This window comes from Tachypleus tridentatus, chromosome 5 (assembly GCF_004210375.1).
Source record: "Tachypleus tridentatus isolate NWPU-2018 chromosome 5, ASM421037v1, whole genome shotgun sequence".
Lineage (NCBI taxonomy): Eukaryota > Metazoa > Arthropoda > Merostomata > Xiphosura > Limulidae > Tachypleus > Tachypleus tridentatus.
The window spans coordinates 37,120,596-37,132,456 of NC_134829.1; positions in this window are offsets into that span (position 1 = coordinate 37,120,596).

Sequence of the window (11,861 nt, forward strand, 5' to 3'; positions counted from 1 at the left end):
ATTAACATCTATTTTATACACAAGTGTGAATTTTCACTCTCAATAAAATATTTAAACACAGGTATATATATTTCATTAACCTGCAATTATATCTAGCCATTTGACATCAGGTGGCTCATCTTGTCAAACAGATAGGCTTCAGGTACTATGAAAAGTGTTTGGTGTGAAACTGAGGTTTATTTATCTCACAGAAGTTTGTTTTCACTACATATAACATCAAGTAGTAATGAACAGTAAGATTCTAGCCAGTTTGTGATTTTTCTTCATTCAAAAATGTTCATGAATATGATATTTGTTTAAAAGTCCAAGAAGGAAATAAAAACCTGCTATGAACAAATAAAATTAAATGTATTTTTGAAATCACATTTCGTTGCATACACATTCATAGAATCAGTGCAATATTACTATGCTCAACATTTAAACAAAGCAAGAATACTCACAGCACGGGCATACGTTATGGTGTAGATTTGGAACCACGTGTTTATTTTGTTGTATTTAACACATTACTCTACCCTAATGAGAAGCCGTGGAAATAGGGAATGCTGCATAAGGTTTACGAGGCAACATTTTCAGTTTTTTTCAGACCCCTCGCTGACCAACAAATTGTACTGGCACGTAGGTCTAACCACAAGGTTGTTAGGCCTGAACTCAGTAGTAGTACACAAGCCAAATTTGAATCTGACATGTTTCGCTTGTAGAACGACCTCGGAAAATGTAGATAAAGCGAGATAGAATACTATATTTTTAACTGGTTTCGAACATAAACAGGCGAAACCTTGCGCAAAGCTCGTGTTATTCAGTCTGTCTACAAAATTATATCTGTTATTCAGTAACAGTACATAAGTTTTATTATGATCAAATGCCCAAAATCCAAGAAATTATGTTTTCTCCTTTTTCATTCGTATTAATAGATCGATATCTAAAATCCCTGTAAAAAAACCAGTTCAACTGGTTTAAGTAATGCACAACATTTAAATATTTCTTAAATATGTCTTCCCTCTAGCCTTACATTAGGGACGGCTAGCGCAGATAGCCCTTGAGTAGCTTTGCGCGAAATTCAAAATAACAATAAAAATTTTAATACAGCAGAGGATAGTTGTAATGGCATACACGTTTCAAACACGTTTTTTTTAAAAGAAAAACATATAAATAGAACTTACGGTGTTACCGGAGGTGCGCACTTATATCAAAATTAAACACGTTTATATCATAAAGGAAGAAACTTTCGAGTATGATTCGTTCATCGTACGTTATCTTAAAGCACCTGTTTGACTGAGGGAAGCATATTAGAGTAGGCGTGGCTATGAACCTGACAATCAGAGAGCCACTTAACTTCACTAATTCCATTACCTATTATCAAGGCCCATTGTAATACTTGGTCTCCGAAGAACTGACAGTTTCTGCTGGTTCTTTGACTGCTATTAACGTGAATTACAAGGCGGCGGGACCTGTTATGCACGAAGGAGGGGAGAGGCGGGATAAGACGGAACTGCTTGGCAACGTAAGTTGGTCAGATATGGCGGCCTGCCACCTCGATATCTTCCAAATTGAATTAAATAAGCAAGAAAGTTCGTACTACCCAAAACATCGCCTCATCATGTACTGTTCTACCACCGGGTAAATGTAAAAAAAAATAAAAAATGTTAGCACGTGTTTCTGCAGCTACAGACACGTTATTTCAATCAATAAATTTATATTACTCGGGTAACAGATGCAAATATCAAACAATAGAACGGGAAAATATTTCTAAATCACAAATTATGGTAAAATAATACTAGTTTATCAATAATGTGTTTCTAGAATATAACACAGTGGTGACAAGTCTTCAACTTTTCGACGTTCTATCAGGGTGAATCTGACGATGACCGAAGAAGGTCGAAACGCTGTTCGCTCTTCTATGTAAAATATTTTCTCAACCCAAACGAGTCGTTTTTGCATATATATTTTTCGACGTTCTATCAACCACATAGTAGTTAATATGTTCTAATTTTTTTAATTTTGTTTTTTCTTATGTTATTTCTTTAAACCAATTAATGAAAATAAAAACATGTAGGGTATTATCTGACAAAGCTTATATATCGGCGGATAGGATTTTTTTTTCTCTTTCGTCTCTAGTTAATCAACGAGTTATCTTACGGTCAATAAACTGTACAGTAAATTTCTGCAATGAAAGTAAAACTGTGTTACAGGCGTTGTAAAATTACGAACACAAACAAGGTAAGTAACATTTCGATTGCTGATGAGAGAAGTCTACACAAAACAATAGTTTTCGTATGAGGTTTCCTATTTTTCTGTATCGCTTTCACAGACAACAAAATAACGAATTGCCTTCAGGCAAGCCTGTAACGATAACGTTACTCGTAAAGTAAAACATAAACGTAACCACTTTATCTTTTCTAGAAATCATGACAGACAGACAGACCCTCCGATAGACAGAAAAAGAAACAGATAAGAAAAGAGCACCTGATAATTTCATCCAACCTTTTCTATCCTATCCTATACTTTAAATGTTCCGAACTCTTGAGCTCTCCGCGTGTGCGTTAGAGGTCACTAGAAAAGGTACTCTAAGAGTGAATAGACGCAAGTTTAGGGAACCTTGTTCTTTGCACCCTTTTTATTCAATGTTCTTGTTCTGTGATCAAACAACAAAACATTTCATTCTACGTCGCTTAGTTTTCATAATCCTCTAGTAACAATGTGAGCCACTAAGATGTTGGCACGTGCACCTCAACAGTACTCCCAACAACCAACAAGTGACACGGATGACACTAATCCATTCCACAGTAATGATAAAGCACTAAGTGCTTATTAGTGTAATAATTTTCGAAAACGTCAAACAGCTGGATCTTCCATGCTTAGAATCACTCTAGAAACTACAAAGATAATTTTAATGCTGACATGCGCCCTCTATGCAATAATAAGAGTATGGTTCGTGCAATTTTTACTTTGATTAATGTAAAGCCGATTTAAGCTTTTTTTTTTCTTTTACTTAAGGCGATTAAATAGGTTATTACAACGGGCTTACAAAGACATAAGCAGACAGAATTTGTTTAGACGAAGGGTCCGATTATCGCTTTTGGTGAAGTAATTTAACTAACAAGGCAGTCCAGCAAATTACTTCTTCAACTTCATTTAGACGGTTTGATAAAGTCTAAGAATAACGTTAAATAAATTTTTCGGAAACACATAATGAATAGCAGTCACTTAGGGTTAATTAGAATAAGTACAATGTACGAGCCAAAATAAAAATGTGGTTTATTTACCACAATCCGACCGATTACAGAAAAAAACAAACACAAAAACGGTTGCAACTGAAAATCTTTCAAAGAGAAATTGCGAGAGAATTTTTCACGCTATTTCCAAATCTTCTACAATAATCTGTGAGGATTAAAAACCTATTTTCAATTGTAAACAAAAGATCGTCTCATTGAACGATCCAAGTCCCGAAACCAGGTAAGACTCCACGAAACAGACGATTTTTGTTTATTTGTTTTTGAATTTCGGGCAAAGCTACTCGAGGGTTATCTGCGCTAGCCGTCTCTAATTTAACATTTTTAACTAGAGGGAAGGCAGCTAGTCATCACCACCCACCGCCAACTCTTGGGCTACTCTTTTACCAACGAATAGTGGGATTGATCGTACCATTATAACGCCCCCACGGCTGGGAGGGCAAGCATGTTTGGTGCGACCGGGATTCGAACCCGCGATTCTCGGATTACGTGTCGAACGCCTTAACCCACTTGGCCATGCCCAGACCGTTATGTTAAGAAGAGCTCATAAGTTAGATGAACATTTTTGTGTTATTAAAAAACAACGGGAAAACAATTACTAACAAACGTTAAAACCTTACTTGGTATTTCTATAACTTTTGACATGCGTAGTAATACTTTAATATCCATGTATTTAAGAGATTATTCACGAATAGCGATCTCCTTATTTTTGTACAACTTGTCCCTACATCGAACCTTACTGCAGGAGATTTGAAAACACAATGTGAAACTTTATAAAAAAAAATAATAAAGCCACTGTTAAAATAATAGTCCGCTTTTAAATGATTTTTCTTTCTCCCCCGGACCAGCATGGCCAGGTGGGTTAAGGCGTTCGACTTGTACTCCAAGGGTCGCGCTTTTGAATCCCTGTCGCACCAAACATGCTCGCCCTTTCAGTCGTGAGGGCGTTATAATGTGACGGTCAATCCCACTAACCGTTGGTAAAAGAGTAACCCAAGAGTTGGCGTTGGGTGGTGAAGACTAGCTGCCCTCCCTCTTGTCTTACACTGCTAAATTAGGGACGGCTAGCGCAGATAGCCCTCTAGTAGCTTTGCGCGAAATTAAAAAACAAACAAAAATCTTTCTCCCCTACATCGGTTCCTACAATACAAAAGTAATAAACAGCATTCGCTTGCTGTTGTGATAATTTGACTCTCATATTAGTTTCAATCGTGTATGGATATGTATAAATGTTAGTTAATATGCCCGCCTACATAGGCATTTTATGACATGTTCATTAGGCAGTTCATGCAGAATAAACCTTTTTAATATGTCCGTATGCGGATGTACAGATTTGAATTAGAGAGGGAAAGGACAATGATTGGGGGTGTTAAAGTCAAACTGACTTTCAAGGGATGATATGCACAAGTAAGTATTTCTATTCAAAGAAGTACTTCTCTCACCTAGTCAAAATTGGGGGACTCATTCACCCTCTTTCTCCTCGGGTTCGCCACCTATGGATGGATCGAAATTATTGCCTGAATATAATTAATGCGATTATTACCAGAAGGAGGATGATGGTGAAATAGCCATCTTATTAGCTCATAGTCAGTAAACCTTTACTTATGGTTTATCGCTTATGAACCGCTAACCAGTAAATCTTTATTTACTGTTCATCGATATGAATAAGATGCTTATGATTCATCATCTGGGGCCCGGCATGGCCAAGCGTGTTAAGGCGTGCGACTTCTAATCTGAGGGTCGCGGGTTCGCATCCCCGTCGCGCCAAACATGCTCGCCCTTTCAGCCGTGGGGGCGTTATAATGTGACGGTCAATCCCACTATTCGTTGGTAAAAGAGTAGCCCAAGAGTTGGCGGTGGGTGGTGATGACTAGCTGCTTTCCCTCTAGTCTTACACTGCAAAATTAGGGACGGCTAGCACAGATAGCCCACGAGTAGCTTTGTGCGAAATTCAAAACAAAAATAATCTGATTTTATAGAAACATTAATTGGGATTAATATTTAAATACACTATCGATTTTTCTAAATAAACTTACTTACGACAAATTTTTACATATATAATACTAACAATATACGACATATATAACAGTTATGTATGTCTATACAGGGTGTCACAAAATGAATTACCAAAAAAAAAAAAGTTGAATAACTTATTATTGTTATTAGTTGACATTACAACAAAATTCGAAACCAAATATCTTCTGAAGGCTTGTAAGTGTTATTGATTTGTTTGTTTTGAATTTCGCGCAAAACTACACGAGGGCTATTTGCGCTAGCCTTCCATAATTTAGCAATGTAAGAATAGAGGGAAGGTAGCTACTCATCACCACCCACCGCCAACTCTTAGGCTACTCTTTTGTCAACGAATAGTGGGATTGACTGTAATATTATAAAGTTCCCACGGCTGAAAAGGCTCGCATGTTTGGTGTGAGGGAGATTCGAGCCCTCAAGCCTCGAATTACGAGTCGAGGGCATAATCACCTTGCCATGAAGTGTCATTCGAGTTAATTATTATTACTTGCATTATTTATCATTATTACTTATGGATGTGTTTTATCGCAGATTAAAGAACTAAGCATCTTTTTTTAATAAAAATCACGATTTCTTAACATGACCCTTTAGCTCACCCCTTTAGAATTTTACCTTTGGGGATCTTTGAAAACAAAAATCCACCATAAGAGACCGGGGGGAAAATATGTTCTCAGAATTTGAAAGCACAGTTAAACTGATTATAACCAATGATGGAAGATATGTGGAATTAAAAAAAATCAAATAAAGCTCACAAATCTTTATAATATATTTCTTTTGAATTTTACTGTTATCTCAAATAATACAAATGTTATTCAGTTTTTATTTTGGTATATGCATTTGAAGGCATCCTTGTGGTGACATTCCTCAGCCCCCAGTGGTATGTCTGTGGAATTATTATCATTAGAAACCGGGTTTCGATATCCATGGTGGGCAGGGCACAGATAGTCGATTGTGTAGCTTTGTACTTAACTCAAAACAACACACACGCAGACATACCTCAAATTTATGTCAGCATGGAGCTAGAATAATACATGAATGTACATATTAGCATATGCCTATCACTATGTTAACATGTGTCTACAATGGTGGAAACACAACCCTGTAATGTCACACACACACGCATATATGTTTTATGATTCCAGCATACTTATAGGTATATCATGAGTGTACATTACATATATTATTTCACGTTGTTTTTCCATTTTTAACTTCATGGTAAAAATACTTTACACTTTGTAGACATTCTGTATAATTTGCTCAGCTTTGTTTGTTTGTTTGTTTTTAATTTCGCGCAAAACTACTCGAGGGCTATCTGCACTAGTCGTCCCTAATTAAGCAGTGTAAGACTAGAGGGAAGGAAGCTAGTCATCACCACCCGCCTCAAACTTTTGGGCTACTCTTTTACCAACGAATAGTGGGATTGACTGTAACATTATAACGCCCCCACGGCTGCAAAAGTGAGCATGTTTGATACGACGGGGATTCGAACCCGCGACCCCCGGATTACGAGTCAAACACCTTAACACACTTGACAAAGCCGGGCCAATTTGCTTAGCATTTCTCCATTAATTGGCCCGTCATGGCCAGGCAGTTAAGGCACCCTACTCTTAATCTGAGGGTCGCGGGTTCGAATCCCCGTCGTATCAAACATGCTCACTTTTTCAGCCGTGGGGACGTTATGTTCAGTCATTCCCACTACTCGTTGGTAAAAGAGTAGCCCAAAAGTTGGCGGTGGGTGGCGATGAGTAGCTGTCTTCCCTCTAGTCTTACACTGCTTAATTAGGGACGACTAGTGCAGATAGCTCTGGTATAGCTTTCGCGAAGTTAAAAAAACAAACAAACAAAAACATTTAATCCTTAATAAACAATCCATGACTTGGTAACCACCCCTTTTCGCTGAATGACCGTAAAGTAGAAGGACAGAACGCAGATCCACGATGTAACTAATTTGCTGCTTCACTGGTTGTTGTTGTTGCTGTTGTTTTTCATTTCAACAAAATAACTACGTATTTCGTAACCCATGGTAACTCCTCCCATGAGACTAATTCACTAGAAGATATACTGTGGCCATTATAAGCGGCTTTCAGACCACCCAAAAGAAATGATCCACAACCCCTTAACCTTAACCGCTTTAAATCTTAAGACTTAGCTCATAATAAATAAGGTAGATACCAAAGTCCTGCCTTCATAAGATTACATTATTTAAGCTTTGGTTAGAGTACGGATGAACTTCGGAGAAAACCCAAAAATTTGGACAATGTCTCTCTCTGTTCACAGTATTGCAAATTCTGTGTTCAGATTGGAGGTATTTTCTAGGACTGTATTTGATACAAAAAATGTCATTTGAAGTATTGCTGTTTATGTAAAGATACACAAGAAATAATTAAGTGTTGCTTTAAGATTCTCAAGTCAACCATCGTGTCATCGATATCATGCAAGCACGTGACGGAATGATCCTCCAATGACATTGTATCGTTATATCATTTTAAACATTTGAAAGCAAGCGTAGGACGTGGAAGTAATATAGTGATGAGAATTTTTTGTTTCACACTGCATGTTTATTTACAACGTGTTCATAGCCATATATGTTGAAATTAAAGTTTGAACTTTTTTCAAATAAACAACCCCCTCTGTCAGTGAGAAAAACTAACAAAAAATTAAAATATTTAAAAGACGTTCGCAGCATATGTAATATATTATCTATATAACTTTACATACAGCGAAAATTGTCTCGTTTAATCCACATCATAGGGAATATTTATAACTGTGTATATTATATAGTAGTCAGAGGACATTTGTAATATAGTGTGATACTTTATAACTGTGTATATTATATAGTAGTTAGGAGACATTTGTAATATAGTGTGATACTTTATAACTGTGTATATTATATAGTAGTTAGGAGACATTTGTAATATAGTGTGATACTTTATGACTGTATATATTATATAGTAGTCAGGGAATATTTGTAATATGTTGTGGTACTTTATGACTGTGCATAATATATGGTAATCAGGAGACATTTGTAATATATTGTGATACTTTATGACTGTGCATATTATATAGTAACTAGGGGATATTTGTAATATGTTGTGGTACTTTATGACTGTGCATATTATATAGTAATCAGGAGACATTTGTAATATATTGTTGTACTTTATGACTGTGCATATTATATAGTAACTAGGGGACATTTGTAATATGTTGTGGTACTTTATTACTGGGTATACTGTTTAGTAATGATGGGAAATTCAAAATATGTAATGATATTTTATTACTGTGCATACTATAAATCACTGGAGTACAGGTTAACGTGAACGGATCTGTAAGTGTTTTCAAGCCATAAAGTTAAGATGATTATATTTGAAATTATTTTTAAATCGCTCACGGTTTCGTTGCTTAATATACGAAAATGCCACCTTTTCTATCTATCTATCTGCGTGTTGGAAGACGCTCTCGAATATTTAGATTTTCAGACTAAAGTTACCATTCTAGTAATATAAACGGAAAATATAATACAAGATCGCCGCCTACACTATATGTGCTTGTTTTTAGCTTTTTATGATCTCTTTGGATAAATTTCGAAAATTAAAGTTAATGTCAAAGATCGGGGTATATTTTCAAATGCTCAGTGCTTTAGTTCAAATGTATAGGCTTAAAGAGAACACTTCACCAACTGAAGTGTAGCAGTACTTACAAAAAGTAGGAACAACGTTTTCACTTTTTGTTTTAGTGATCAAAAAGTGAAAAAAAGAACATTACTTGTCAAGAAGATTGGCAGTGGTTGTATTTAACTAAATACTGAATGTATAACTTGTTTGTAACATAGAATACAAAGACTGGCTGTAAACCTCGTTGTTCTTTTTTGTAGCATATCATGCAACATGTTGTATAATTCTCTATTTGTAACTTGCCTGTACGTCATGTAACCTAACAAACTGTATAATTTTGTATTTGTAACTCACCTATATATTATGTAGCCTGCTTATAATATACTGTATAATTCTCTATTTGTAACTCACCTGTATGTTATGTAAGCTGCTTATAACATGCAGTTTAATTCTGTGTTTGTAACGTTTCTGTATACAGTAATACACCTATTTTATTTAGCGTCGCTTTCTCTACTAAAGTGTAATTTGTCTGTTTGATTGCAGTATAACGTGTAATACCAACTCATGATTTCGTGAAATCGTGAACAGGCAGATCATAACATCATGCTTATTGTAAGCTACATCAGGTTTTCTTCTTTACTAAAGAAACGATAGCTTTGTTCGATCCGTTTTGTCTTTGATATTTTTTTAAATTTTAACTGATAAAATCATCAGCGTGTCAGAACGTAGTTTTGATTTCTGGTGAACACAATTTTATTACTGAACAGAGGTAAAGATTATATTCATTGGAATGTGTGATGAACAAAAATACAGTTTCGGTGATGCCTGTTTTCCACGAACAAGCTACGTGGGGGGGGGGTACAACAGTCTATCACAAGATAAACAATCAATCATACTTCATACCGAACACAGGAGAAACTGATTAGGTTTCAGAAATGAATCTTTAAAACTTTGAACCTATATTTACTTGACATAAAATTATATACGTATTTGATAGTTTATAAATTTCTTGTATCGCAAGAAGACATATCTCATATTCACTCTCAAGGTTTGTTCTATGTGTTTTGTGTTTGAATATTGCTTTTGTTCAAATAGGCCCGAAGTTATAATATCAGATAAAGCATACAAGCTAAAAAAGCCTTAGTGTTCCAACACTTTCAGAAAGTAGACTTCAACTTCAATAATCAATCTATATGTTGGGAAACAAGATCTATCTTCAGAAGATGTTCAGGTTGCTTTTGTATTTATAATAATTTGATTTATTTTATGATAACTAGATTTAGAAAGGTTAAAATATTAGTATTCACATAAACCACGCTATCTGCTTATAGTTTTAGAACAATAACATCAAATGTATTTTTAGCAACATATTTAAAAGAAAGACTTTTATGGATATTTTGAATTTCGCGCGAAGCTACACAAGAGGTATCTGCGCTAGCCGCTCCTAATTTAGCAGTGTAAGACAGGAAGGCACCACCACCCACCGCCAACTCTTGGGCTACTCTTTTACCAACGAATAGTGGGATTGACCGTAACATCATAACGTCTCCACAGTTGAAAGGACTCGCATGTTTGATGTGACGGGGATTCGAACCCACAACCCTTAGATTACAAGTCGAATGTCTTAACCATTTGACCATGCCAGGCCTCATGGATATTTCAGATGAATATCTAATTCAAGTGCTATGTCACATCAAAAATATTATTAAATACTTTAAATTTTCTATTCAGATGTCTTTGATCAAACCTGATACCAAAAAAAAACAAAAAAACTTCTTCTTAAAAATGTAGAACATTGGAAGTAACGTGTTTTAACAAATATTGTTTAATAATGACTTCAAGGACGAAGAAAATGTTTGCCTTAACTTTTTGCGACTTAATTTTTCTACCCATATATATAGTTTCCAAGTATTATGAGTTCAGTTGTTCATAATATCTTTAATTTGTTAATAATATACTTCAGAAATTAGGCTATCTCGTGAACGAACAATAAAATCTAGCGAATGAACATGCGTGGAGCAAAACGAAAATTATTGGTAATGGAACGGATTTATTAATATATATTTATTTTAATATCTATGTTTGTTTTAGTTTAATATACATTTAGAAATAGGTGTAACTTATATTGTTAAATGTATATTGCGAAAGTCTATCTTGTTGTCTAAATTGGTTTAAGATTCTCAAGTGAAAGAACCAACAATATAAGTTTTACGACAGCACTAGCGTGTTTTCGAATATTGTTGCCAACTGTACTTTCAAGAACCTCACCCTAAAAGTTTATAAATCGACGCGCTAGGAGACAATTTAATATTATTGGTTTCCTACAGCTAGTGTACGATAAACAACCGAAGCTATAGCTGTCATAAAGACTTATTCATCGGAAAACTACAGATATTGGACCACAAACGTTTATAGATTTCAAATACTACAGACTGTTTAACCTCAGTGAATTAACCTCGGATGTTAGTATTTCTACCAAGACACTGTATAACTTCAGCGAAAAAATAACAAAAAACTCACGTGAGAAGAAGCTAGCTAGTTTCCCTTCAAGTGAAGTGTACCAACACAGAAATAATTCTCTCATCGTGAACCATCGATAAAATATGAAGTTCCAAGCTACATGGAAAACTCAGTATTGTTTGTAAGTTTGTAAAACTTTTGTATATAAGTCATTATTTGTAATATTTGTTGTTATTAATTGTATTATTGTATTTTAAAATATATTTGTGTTATGAAAGAAAACTGTGTGTACCAATTTTTTGGCACACAACATAAATCAAATACATCTCTATATAGTCAGTTTCAGGCTATTTCAAATTACAATACGTAACATAATAAATCAGGGAGTCGTTCAAGATAAATTATAATACGTAACACTATTAACCCAAACACACACACTTACAACTGTTTTCAAACTCGAACTAAAACAGTTCGATACTTGGAAAAAAAATACATAATCTAAAATTTGTGCTATTAGATATGATTCTTG